The 13,624-nt window shown below is 51.7% G+C and overlaps 1 long non-coding RNA gene across 1 annotated transcript; it reads right to left on the reverse strand.

Moving 5' to 3' along the window:
- Window positions 1–4,450: 4,450 nt before the first annotated feature.
- LOC143974404 (uncharacterized) lies at window positions 4,451–8,667 on the reverse strand. Its single transcript, XR_013272215.1, has 3 exons — window positions 8,587–8,667; window positions 7,535–7,645; window positions 4,451–4,813 (listed from the first exon to the last, which is right to left on the reverse strand). It is a non-coding gene; the product is annotated as an uncharacterized LOC143974404 (long non-coding RNA).
- Window positions 8,668–13,624: the final 4,957 nt, after the last annotated feature.

A 13,624-nucleotide genomic window follows, 5' to 3' on the forward strand; every position in this document is an offset into this window, starting at 1 on the left:
GGTGACAGCAGACCAGTTTTGGGCTGTATGGGTGTCTTCCACCCGAATTCAATATAGAAACAAAGTAAGATCTGGTGTCACCAGTAACACACCTCCATTCCTCTAATATGCATAGTTGCCAACATTGTAAAAAAAAAAAAATTGGGACACTTCTTTGGCAGTAGGCGGAGTCGTGGTATAATTAGGGGGCGGGGCATGCATTTATAGGTACGGCATAAGAAAAGGTAAAAATGCAGCGCGCGAACACACAGTTTCTGAGGCAGAGCCGAGCACTTACCTGCCCAGTTTAGAGTCAGAGTCACTGTCTCCTCGCTCGCTCCCTCATCCCTCCAGTCGTCCACGGCGGCGGCCGAGTGTCTGTGGTCTGGCCTGAGTCTCTGCAGCCTGGCTAGTTAGTAACACACAGTCGTTCTCGTTCCTCGTCCTCCTCCTCGTTTGGGCGGGCCAGCGTAGTCACTTAGCTAGCCACGCCCCCGCCACTCCCCCACTTGCAGTTTTGACAAATAAATGACATGATGACAATAGCATGTGTCCTCCTTGTCCAATAGAGACAAGGAGGACAAAATAAGGCAAGAGGGGACACTCTAGGGTAGAGGGAGGACCCAGGCTGTTCTAAAAGCGGCAAAACTTTAACACTTGATTGCCCGAAATTTCAGATGCCCGGGACAAACGGCAAAATTCGGGACAATTAACGGGACAAATTAAAATCGGGACAAGTCTCGAAAATTCGGGATTGTCCCGCGATTTTTGGGACTATTGGCAACTATGTAATATGCAACAAAAAAAGAGAAAATTTCATCCTGGGACTTTAGATGAGGTGAGCACCACTAAGCCAATAAAAGTAACAAGAGTAAGTACAGTATATGTTTTTATTCAGTAAAAGTATTACAAGCATTATTATCATCAAAGAAAGCCACTTAGTACAAGGTACATATAACTGGGTTGAATAAAATTGGTAGTAGTAGTACATTTGTGTATGAACAATCACATAACATAACATACAAACATCCGGTGTACCCGACATGTTTCGTGAGTCCCAGCTCACTCTTCAGGGGTAGATGTGTATGAATTGTACCTAAGGTGAAAAGATACAGTTTGGTATATGGCATGATACTTGGTATTTTAAGGCAGAGGGTAAGAGGGGCCTAATAAATGTTTGATGTTTGTATGTTATGGTTATGTTATGTGATTGTTCATACACAAATGTATTACTACTACCAATTTTATTCAACCCAGTTATATGTACCTTGTACTAAGTGGCTTTCTTTGATGACAATAATGCTTGTAATACTTTTACTGAATAAAAACATATACTGTACTTACTCTTGTTACTTTTATTGGCCTAGTGGTGCTCACCTCATCTAAAGTCCCAGGGCGAAATTTTCTCTTTTTTTGTTGCATATTACAGGGATGGAGGTGTCTTACTGGTGACACCAAACCTTACCTTGTTTCTATATATCACACTTAGAGGGCGTATTTGGGGAGAAGCTACCACTCCTGGATTTGTGGCAAAGGTTCTTCTTAAAGGGGTTGTAAAGGTAAGTTTTTTCTAAATAGGTTCCTTTAAGCTAGTGTATTGTTGGTTCACTTACCTTTTCCTTCAATTTCCCTTCTAAAAAAAATTTTCTTTGTCTGAATTTCTCACTTCCTGTTCCTCCTCAGTAAGCCGTTCAGTAAGCTGTTCTGGCTGACTAAACACCGCTCGGATGATGGTGTGAAGTTTACTGAGGAGAAACATGACCAATGCATTAGGGACATATCTCTCCATACTTTCTACCCCAGGTAATTAACCTTCTTTTACTTTATATAATCCCAATAACCGTTATTCTATCCATTTTCCCTTATCCCAATAAACATGCCACACAGGAGTTTGGAGTATGACTGGCCATAGCAGCCTTTTATTAACACTCTTCAAACCAATAACTTAAATAACTTTATTAAATATCTATATATATATATAACACTTTTTGGTAACGGCAATTTTAACGAACTCCCAGTCAGTTGGTCTTTGACGGTACCACGCTCCACCTTTTAAACATAACCTTTTACCATTACACTGCGGGACCACCTTTTAACCATACTAGGCCTCCGGCCGTTTATAAGCCTGGAGACAACCACCTACCCGCAATGCCACCAAATCCCGTATCCAGCCTACCCTTCCGCTGTGATACACCAAAAAAGGGGAGGGGCCATATCCCTATGAGCTCCCCCCCCACATTTCCATCATCTGCTTCCTTTTTTGCCCCATCAAAGACCAAGAGACACCGCCGCTACAGCTGCTATGACGACCTTCAGCACCGAACCTGCAAGAAAGAAAACACAAACAACAGAACGACCACAACACCAATGACACCTCATCACCTTTTTTTTTTTTTTTTTTTTTTTTAAATTATGGGACGGGTGGGTGGGCAACTCTTTTCCTCTTCTGCCCGCGCTGCCGTGTGAGCTCCTCCCCTTCCTTTAAATAACACTCCTCCCCCTTCCATTCTTTTTTCTCCGGCCCCACCCCCCTTACCTCACCTCCTTACCTTAACCCTTTCCGCTCTTCCCCTCAGCCTTCGTCATGTCCGGCCCTCCTCCCAGCCTCTGGCTTAGTTCCGTGCCTCTCTTGACCAATGCATTAGGGACATATCTCTCCATACTTTCTACCCCAGGTAATTAACCTTCTTTTACTTTATATAATCCCAATAACCGTTATTCTATCCATTTTCCCTTATCCCAATAAACATGCCACACAGGAGTTTGGAGTATGACTGGCCATAGCAGCCTTTTATTAACACTCTTCAAACCAATAACTTAAATAACTTTATTAAATATCTATATATATATATAACACTTTTTGGTAACGGCAATTTTAACGAACTCCCAGTCAGTTGGTCTTTGACGGTACCACGCTCCACCTTTTAAACATAACCTTTTACCATTACACTGCGGGACCACCTTTTAACCATACTAGGCCTCCGGCCGTTTATAAGCCTGGAGACAACCACCTACCCGCAATGCCACCAAATCCCGTATCCAGCCTACCCTTCCGCTGTGATACACCAAAAAAGGGGAGGGGCCATATCCCTATGAGCTCCCCCCCCACATTTCCATCATCTGCTTCCTTTTTTGCCCCATCAAAGACCAAGAGACACCGCCACAGCCCGCAAGGATGACCCCCCTTATCCTTAAGGGCACCTCCACACCCGCAGGGCCCGTTCAATCCCATCTTGCAATCCCAACGCCCATAGATCAATGCCCACTGCCGTCAAATGGACCCCATCCCCCCGAAGGTACATCCCAACATTAACCTCCAACTCCATGTGGCGCGCCACTAAACCCCCATTCCGTGTTACAAACCTCCCCAACACCTTGTTAACTTTTATTCTGGCCTTATTGAGTCTGACTACAGACCGTGCCATCCGCCATGCCGTACGTGCTACAATGTCCGACCAGACTATGACCATGTCAGGGAAATCCCTCCGAAGTGTCAAAAAATCGCACTTCACATCCGCTATGATATCCCGGGTAGACCTAAGCCCCAAATCATTCCCCCCAGCATGGATTACCAGCACATCCGGGGGCCTATCAAGCCTCGCGTACCTGTGAACTTCAGGAATGACCCTACCCCACTTCATCCCCGGGATACCCAACCACCTGATGCAAGCCTCTCTACGTGGGATCCCCAGCTGTCTTCCTTCCGGTCTGACATCTGCGCGCCGAGCCCCCCAAAAAACATATGAGTGTCCGAGAATCCAGACGAGGCGTGGTAAACCTCCATCTGAAAAGACACAGACAAAAATCAACACCCCATCACACCAGCCTGAAGCCCACCCCGACCCATCAGAAACAGCCTACACCAAGTGCGGCCGCACATAGGACCTAAAACGTTTGGACTCCCATCGCCCTATCCGTTTTACCGCAGTCTCGTCCAACCCGCATCTGGCAGCCTCTGTGGCTGCCCCGATGCGGAAGGAGTGCGAAGCAAACTGCGCCCCGTCAAACCCCCCTGCCTTCAAACATTTGCGAAACACCGTAATAAATTGAAATTTGGACAGAAAACTCCCATCCCGATGCACCAGCAGCGGGCCCTCCCCTTGCGGTCGCATTTTTACGAACTCCGTCACCGCCGCCACCGGACAGATCTCCGAACCCGGCAATGCATATAACCAAACGTCCACCCCTTTACCCGACTGATCCGTTTTAGACCGGCGTAGTTTCAAACACAGGTACCCATCCCCCACTGTAACATCCTGTCCCAACAAACCCCCCCCAACAGTTTTTGCCGGGCTGACCAACTCACCCACCCGGAAGGCCCCGAAAAAGGCCAATGAAAAAGCCGTACGAAACAGGTGCGCTTCATAACCTGACGTACACAGACCCCCCAACTGCCGGCTAATCACGCCCAAAATCGCAAAAGTCACCGGCCTCCGCCCGTCCTTCTTCTGATTACCCTTCCGGTACCCTTTCAGCGCCTGACGCACCCAAAAACCTTTTGTCGCATCCATTTCGCCCCGCAACTTAAACCAGAAAGCCAGCGCCGCCAGCTTCCGTTCAATCCCAGAAACCGACCCCAACCCTTCCATCTGTCTGACCACAAAGTACAAAACTAACAAACCACTGTCCGCCCCCACGTCCCCCAGCTCGGCATCCGCCAGCCGTAAAAATTCCAGCCACTCACCCCAAACTCGACTATATGCTGCCCACGTCGATTCGCTCACCGACCTCCTGATCCATCCCGCGGCGATCCCGAAGCAATGGTCCAAAGCCGCTCCGGGCAGGGGACCCCCTCTTCTGCCGCTCCCGGCGCCAAGTCCCGAAACCTCTGCCACTGAAAGCGAGACAAGGCATCGGCCAGGTTATTATCCACCCCCGGAACGTGCACGGCATACAACAATATGTTCATCTGCAGGCACCGCAGCACCAGATGACGCAGCAACCTAATCACCGGAGGAGAAGAACCCGACATCCGATTAACCACCTGCACGACTCCCATATTGTCACAATTCAACCGAATCTTCAGATTCCGGCAGGACCCACCCCACAATTCCAATGCCACTACCACCGGAAACAGTTCCAGCAGCACCAGGTTCTTAGTCAACCCTTCCTCCACCCAAGTCTGTGGCCAGGCCGTGGCACTCCACTGACCCTGAAAATACGCCCCATAGCCCGTCGACCCCGCCGCATCCGTCACCAGCTCCAGGTCGAAATTACTCACCGGCCCATCCATCCACACGGAACGTCCATTGTAGTCCTCCAAAAACGTGTGCCAGACCCGCAAATCCTCCCTATGTTCCCCCGTCAACCGCACGAAGTGAGTCGGACTTGAGACTCCCGCCGTGGCCGCCGACAGCCGTCGGCAAAAAACCCTCCCCATGGGGATGATGCGGCAAGCGAAATTGAGCTTGCCCAAAACCGACTGCAGCCTCCGGAGCTGCACTTTACGCACCCCCAGCAGCTCCCTAACCTCTAGCCGGAGTCCCTCCACCTTGTCCCTCGGTAGCCGGCACTCCATGGCGACCGTATCCAGCTCGATGCCCAAAAAACTCAACACCGTCACCGGCCCTTCCGTCTTGTCCGGTGCAAGCGGGACCCCGAACTTCTCCGCAACGTGCTGCAACGTGGCCAAAAGGATCGCACACACATTGGAAGCCGGAGGACCCACCACCAGGAAGTCATCCAAATAATGGATAACAGAACCCCACCCGGATAAATCCCGCACTACCCATTCCAGGAAAGAGCTAAAAAGCTCAAACCGGGCACAGGAAATGGAGCATCCCATGGGCAGGCATCTATCCACGTAAAAACGATCCCGCCAACAGCACCCCAGCAAACGGAAACAATCCGGATGCACCGGCAACAACCGAAAGGCTGACTCAATGTCCGATTTGGCCATGAGCGCCCCCCTCCCAAAATGGCGCACCCAACCCACCGCCGCGTCAAAGGAAGTATAGGACACCGTGCAAGCCTCCGGGTCAATCGCGTCATTCACGGAGCCGCCTTTCGGGAACGAAAGGTGGTGAATAAGCCGAAACTTGTTGGGTTCCTTCTTAGGCACCACCCCCAACGGGGACACCACCAGATCCGCCAACGGGCGATCTAGGAAAGGGCCACTCATCCTCCCCAGCGCGACCTCCTTATCCAATTTCGCGGAAACTACCCCCGGATGCAACAGCGCGGAACGCAAGTTCCGCGCCATCGGCGGCACCCCAGCCATGGAGCACGGAATTTTGAAACCCACAGAAAACCCCTCCCCCAACACTCTCGCCGCCTCCCTATTCGGGTACCTATTTAGGAAAGGTTGCATCCTTTCCACCCTCACCGGCGTTGTCCCTCTTAAATGCAGCGTCAGCCCCGCGCTTCCCCCGTTTAAAGCACCGGGACAGGGCGTGGCTCCCGCCACAGCCGGAACATTCGTGCCGGAAACGACAGGACCCGCCAAACTTGCAAGACCCTTCGTTGAATTGCCAGCACACTCCAAACTTCTTACCGGCTTGTTGTCCCGAGGCGGGGGTACCCCCGCCCCCCCCCTGAAAAAACTGCGACGGAGCCCGTGCCGACGACATCAACCGCATCCACAGGCTGATATCCTTGTGATCCCACCTGATATCCGGCCGAACCGCCCTCCTCTGCCTAAATTGCTCGTCGTACCGCAGCCATGCCGAGCCCCCGTATACCCTATGTGCCTCCCCAATGGCGTCCATGTAGCAGAAGAGAGCCGAGCAGTGTTCCGGAGATTTTTCCCCTATAACGCTGGCCATGATGGCGAACGCCTGCAGCCAGTTTGCGAACGTCCGCGGTATAAGCCTATACCGCCTCTTCTCCTCGTCGTCCTTCTTAGAGTCGTCCGGCTTCACCCTATCCAAATTAAACTTTTCGAGGGGAAGCAAGGAAAATATCTCCACATACTCACCCTTGACGATCTTATCCCGCACTTCCTGTTTCAGATGCGCGCCCAGTGGCCCTTCATAGCACACATACACCTCGCACTTCGCAGCGTCCGCTATCCTGACCACATCAACCCTGGGCGCCGCTGCCTCCCCCTTCTTTTCTGCCCCAGCCGTACTTACCGCAGCGTCCCCCGTCGTTGATACCGCCACCGGCACTACCACCGGTGGGGCCGTTGTAACGGGCGTGGAGCCTTCCTCCAGCGGAGTCCCCACTGTTCGCGGCGCTTCTTGCCGCGCACCCGGCCCCCCCGGGGCCTCCAGTCCCCCAGGGGACCCCAGCACCCCACTCAGCCCGGGACTTCCCAAACCGCCCCCCGGTGTCAGTGACCCCAGCCCCAAGTGCCCCCCCGGGCCCCCAACCCACGGAGCCGCCCCCGGGTGAACCCCCGCGGCCCCGGCCGCAAACCGTTGAAGCAGCACCTGCAGCCCCCCCAATAAGGAGTGCAGTGGATCCTGTGACCCGCCGGCGTCGGGCCTACAGCCCGTCCCCAACGGGCCCACTGTGTCCCGCGCCACGCCACCCCCCGAAACCCGCACATCTCCCCCATCAATCCCACACAAATCAGCATTAACAGTAATAGGAGAGAGAGTGAAAGCCTTACCTGGCTGCCTGGGTCTGCTCCCGTCAGCCGCCTCCCCGGATGCTCCAGCCGCCGCAACGCCGTCCCGGATCTCCTCCTCTGAGCCCGACAGCTCACCTTCGGATCGCTCACCTGCCGTGGGTAGCAGAGGCGCCGTCAGCCCACTGGGCGGCTCCACCCCAGCGGCCGCAGATCGACCACTGCTCGTTGTAGCCCGCTCGCCGTCATCGGTCCTCCCCTTGGCTCCGCTCCGCGTGGCCGCCGCCGCCATCGGTCTCCTCACCGGTCCGACATCCCTCCCCCGCACATCCTCCGCCACTCTTCTCCCCACCGACCGTCCGGACCTGCCCGCAGCGTCTGGTAGCTGGCGCACAGGCGTTACACTGCTCCTCCTCCGCTGAGTCCCCCCATGTGGCGAAGGCGCCACGCTTCCTTGAGGGACCGCCGTCCCCTCCTGCACTGCCCTCGCTGGCGGGGAGCTGGCCACTTCCGACCCTCCAGCCCGACTCCCCGAGCCCCGCCAATGAGGAGGATTCCGCCCGGACCCCCCTGGCCTTGAGGTGCCCAAACGTTTCGCCGGGGGGGCCGGCGGGTCCGTCACCGGGCTCCTAGGGTGGCGCTGGGCTCTAGTAGAGGGGCCAGGGGAAAAGCGTTCCGGCGGCCGAGACCGCCGAGCGCGTGGAGTAGTCTCCCCCCCTGCTCCCGGCCCCCCCACCGCCGAATCCGTGATGGCCGCCACCTGACTCTGCAGCCAATCTGTCCCACGTGATGCCGCTGCGGCCCGCAGCCGATCGAATATAGCGTCCAAGCCCTCCATCCCAACCTGGATTCCTCCCCCGCTTCGTGGCACAAAAAACCCACCCGCCGTACCGGACAGTCCACCGAGTACCCACCCCCCCTTTGCCGCTTCGCGCCTCCGCACTAGCACCTGATCCCGGAGCCGGTCCTCACTCTGCAACTCTTTTCCTCTTCTGCCCGCGCTGCCGTGTGAGCTCCTCCCCTTCCTTTAAATAACACTCCTCCCCCTTCCATTCTTTTTCTCCGGCCCCACCCCCCTTACCTCACCTCCTTACCTTAACCCTTTCCGCTCTTCCCCTCAGCCTTCGTCATGTCCGGCCCTCCTCCCAGCCTCTGGCTTAGTTCCGTGCCTCTCTGGAAGTGAGAAATTCAGACAAAGAAAAAAACATTTAGAAGGAAAGGGTAAGTGAACAAACAATGCACTAGCTTAAAGGAATCTATTTAGAAAATAAAAAACTAAGCTTTACAACCCCTTTAAGGAAAAAGCGGTAGCCCTGCAGCCACTGGAGGGGATTGGAAAAGAGGGATGTACGCGACTGTGCTGACATCACTGTTTCAGACCAAATACTGAGAGATCAATTCAAAACTGGTCTGAAGGCTGACCCAGTCCGAAGAGCCTTGCAGGAAAAAATTAAGGCGCAACCTACCACCTCCTTCCACAATGCAGTGGTGCATGTGGTTGCAGAGGAACAAGAAGAGGGGGAAGCAAAAGTGGTAATCACCTAGATGTTTGAGCCTGTATGTATTGAGGAGGTCCTGGCACATCACCCCTGTCAGCCATGCAAGCAGCGCTGATGAAGCTAGCTCAGGATGTGGCCGCCTTGAAACAGGTAGTAGCATCTGTGACATTGGGGTGTTTAGCTCAAGTGGTTAGAGGCATTTTTCAGTTCACATCAGGCAGGCGTTTATAGTTAAGGGCCTGGTAGCCCACGTTTATTAAAAGGAAAAACAAAATAGTCCATCCAGGAATCCCACGCAGGGGTCCAATCTTAAATTAAATACACACAATCCAAATGAAAAATGCTAGCCCACCTGGCTACTCTTCAGTAGTAGTGCTGCTATAAGTACTTGCCCCTCAAACGAGCTGCTTGGATACACACAGCTTCAAGCCCTTTAACACACAGCTTTGGACTCCTTGGACACACACAGCTTCAACCCTTCAACGCACACAGCTTTGGGCTCTTTGGACATGCACAGCAGCAAACTACTCCACTGCACCATCCCCTACACTCTACTCCCAACAGCCCCTTCGTTATATGGGCTGTGTGCAGCTGGGCACACACCCTGCTCGTTATCACCAAGACCTGGACACAGGGTTGGAGATCCCTCTTTCCTCCAATTTCACAGGGACAGAGCCTCGCTCTGTCACACATCTTATAAATAGAACTCACCCCAACCTGATAAGAGTGAGAAACCATTGCGTAGGAACCCAGAGGAAGACCAAAAATGCTGGCGGTGTGGTCGTTCTGGATACATGTCCAAGAACTGTGGGCAGTCTGGATTCAGAAACCCATCCAGGTCGTCGTTAAACTACTAAATCCCAGGGCAGAGGGACAACCCCAGGGACAGACAACCCAAAGTCCCAACAAGTCCGAAGACATGGTCGCTCCAATCCCAATGGTTTCCACCCTAGTCAGTGTGCAAGAGGTCCTATGATTAAATGACACTGGGTCAGAATGTCATGGAATATGATTTCTATCTGCAAAGATTTGGAGCCTAGGAACAGCTGGACCACTGTTGGCTGTCTCTCAGAGCCACTAATAATCTGCTTATCCTGGTGGAAGCCATTACCTGGGTGAGGATTTAAATCGAGAACCAGGTGGTAGAGCATGTTGGAGTAATCGTGACCCTTTGCCCAGTTAACACTGCAGTGCCTGTGGTGCTGGGCATGAATTATTTGAAGGACCTGGATTTACCCTTCCTGCTGGCCAAATATGAGCATTCAGGTTGGCATGCCATGGCTGTGGCCTGCAGGTAGTATGGCTCAAAGGCATTTGAGGCCCAATGCAGAACAACCAAGACAACTGGAGCAAGTGGGGAGTGGTCTGCACACCTCAAAAACAAAAGTTAATCTTGAAACCCCTCCAAGAGATGGTCTTGTCCCTCCCAGAGGGTGCCCACAGGAAACTACAGTGAGCCACCATTATGGTAGAACCCCTGCAAGGACCCTGTGATGCCAGGGGTATGGTTGGTGGGCCGTACACTATTTAAGGATCTCTGGGGAAGAGTGTTGGCACAGATTGTCACCCTATCTCGCTGCCTAGGCACAGTGCTTTGGCTGACCCATCTGTTGTACCTCGTCACTGCAACACTGAGGATCAACCAGGGGTGGCAGCTATGGATTTTTGGAACAAGATCCTATACAAAGTTCCTTTTGGAGCAGCTGGACATTACCTTTCAAAGACTTTTCCTTACCTCAACAGAGACTGCTCCATCAGCTACTGAAAAAGCACTTATTGGTGTTCGCCACCAGCCCTGAGGATTATGAGTTCACTGAAGCCATTGACCCCTCTATCCATATGGGGGGACACTGCCAATCCAGGAGCAGTCACACTGCTTCAACCTTGTGCCAAGAGGTCAAGGAGTTACTTTGCAGTATGCTCCAAGTTGTGTTATCCCCATAGCATATCTTGCAAATCTGTCAGGTGCTTCACGCTGCCAGTGGCCATTTCAGGCCAGAGTTGATAGTTGGAGATATTTCTTCTGCCCCTACTTGTCAAACTGGGTACACAAGGCTGGCCGGTACAAGAGTTGCGCCATGCACAAAGCTCTTCCAGAGAGGACAACCCCCATGGCAATCATCACCTCCCAACCTTTTGATCTGGTGAACATGGACTTCAAGATCTTCAGCGCACCCTTTGGGTACTTTATTGACCACTTCACCAAATTTGCAGTGGTATTCATAGTGGTAGTACCTACCAAGGACCAGACAGTTGCCACCACTACAAAACTTTTCTGGGAGCACGTTCTCCAACCATATAGCTGCTTGAAACAGATTCTATTGGACCAAAACTTTGAGTCCGTGATAATGACTGAACTCACTTACAGTAACTGGCATCAGGAAGTCCTGTACCACTCCCTATAATCCCCAAGGTCTGTGAGTGATTCAGCTGCACCCTGCTGAGAATGCTGCAAACTCTAGAACTAAGTTAGCAGGATCGGTGGCGCCAACATGTCACAGGTCCACCAACCACACACCCTTCTTTCTAATGTTTGGGCGATATGGCTGAATGAATGTTGGGAACAGCGGAACACCTCCTGCCCAGAACACTCAGCTCTTGGTTTCAGGAGCATTGGGAATGGATGCTAAATGCCAAGCAGTTGGTGTTGTACAGAGATGGCTTTCGATCCTGTTTTGCCACTGCGACAGGGAGACCGGGTGTTGGTAAACAGTACCAAACACCACCAGAGGAATAAAGCTGGAGCCCAAGTGGGAGAACACCCTGTACCAGGTGGTGAGTCAGCCTTTCCCACCTACCCTGGTCTATAACCTGGTCTTGCAGGGTCCAATCCTATGAAAAAAAGACTGCATCAAAACATGCTGAGACCTTGTGTGCTGGGTGGTGACTGCCCCAGGAGGCCCACCCCATTCAATACTACAGACTGTACTGACTTACCCAAGGATTTGACTGTGGGCTTAGGTGAATAGAGAGTAGAAGACACATCTGGTCCCTTGCTACCTGAGGCTCCTGAATCAATCCCTGCTGATGAACCTTTATCAAGTGACTCCACCAAGAATCAACAGAACCTGTATCCTTTGCAGTCTAACTGTGGGCAGCTGCCTGCAAGATATTCTGACTATGTTGTCTGAATTTGTTTACTGCTCCATTCTACCTTTGGTTGTACTTTTACCACTGTTGATGTTATGTTGCCATGTTGCAATACCGAAGACAGCATCAGTTAAAGGCAGGTGCAGTCTACTTTCTTCACTGCAGGTGGTGCTTATCTGTAGTGGCCTTGCAGCTGGAGAGGTAGTCATGAGAAACATAGTTCCTCTATGGAAGATTCGCCTAGGCAGCCAAGAGAAGGAAGAAGGAAGAGGGACAGGAAGTACCACTCTAAAATAAGTACCCACTCCCCCCCCCCCCCCCCCCAAAAAAATGACATGCTAAATGTGGCATGTCAGGGGGTGAGGAGTGCTTAAAGCGGAAGTTCCACTTTTGGAAGTGCTAAAATACTTGTATTGCAGGTACCTCTGCCATTTTAGGCATCCTAGCAGCCTCACAAAAAGGAGGTACAAAAACCTCCTCATCCACATATTTCAGGAATGGTTTGAAGAGGGTTCATTTGGCCTGTTGCCTGGTCCTGCAAGGAAAAGCTTGACATTGAAAACTCCTAAGCGGTTAACTACTGTTAAAGGAAAACTACCACTGGCAGACCTCTCACATCAGAGCATCACTACAGAGGTGATTTCATTAGACAGAGCCTCCAACACTAAGGTGACCATATTTTTAAAATGAAATCCAGGGACATATTTTTTTTTACTAGTAATAGCAGAAATCAGCGATTCATAGTGGGACTGCGATATTGCAGTGGACAAAATCGGACACTACTGCAGCGTACACACGACTGGTTTTCCCGTCAGAATAAACTCGGAAGATTTTGCAGACGGAGTTCCGCTGAAACTGTCTTGTCTACACACGATCACAGCAAAGTCCGACCATCTAGAACGCGGTGACGTACAACAAGTATGACGGGACTACAAAAAGGAAGTTCAATAGCTAGTAGCCAATATCTGCCGCCTTGTACTTTCTTCAGAGCATGCGTCGTTTTTGGTCCGTCGGAACAGCATAGAGACGAGCAGTTTTCCCGATAGCAATTGGTTCCGTTGGAGATATTTAAAACATGTTCTATTTCTAGGTCCGTCAGAATTTTCAAACAAAAAAGTCAGATGAGGCCCACACACGATCGGAATATGCGATGAAAATACTTTTTCTGTCGGACATTCCGCTCATGTGTATGCGGCATAAGTGACACTTTTGACACTTTGTGGGAACCAGTGACGCTAATACAGTGATCAGTGCTAAAAATATGCACTGTCACTGTATTAATGACACTGGCTGGGAAGGGGATAACATCTAGGGCAATCAATGGGTTAAATGTGTGCCTAACAAGTGTTTTCTCACGGTGCGGCAGGTACTTTTACTAAGGGAAGATGTAGATCCCTGTACCTGCTTTGCAGGAACACAGAATCAATATCTTCCACACTGACAGAATGGCGAACTGCCTTGTTTACATAGGCAGACCACTAGGAGAGTCCGCCGGATCCGCTGATTGGCTCTGACACCCAGAAATGCAGGATCACATATATAA

The sequence above is a fragment of the Lithobates pipiens genome, unplaced genomic scaffold (genome assembly GCF_037356315.1).
Source record: "Lithobates pipiens isolate NorthernLeopardFrog02 unplaced genomic scaffold, aLitPip1_a1.2 Scaffold_13, whole genome shotgun sequence".
In the NCBI taxonomy this organism is placed as follows: Eukaryota; Metazoa; Chordata; class Amphibia; order Anura; family Ranidae; genus Lithobates; species Lithobates pipiens.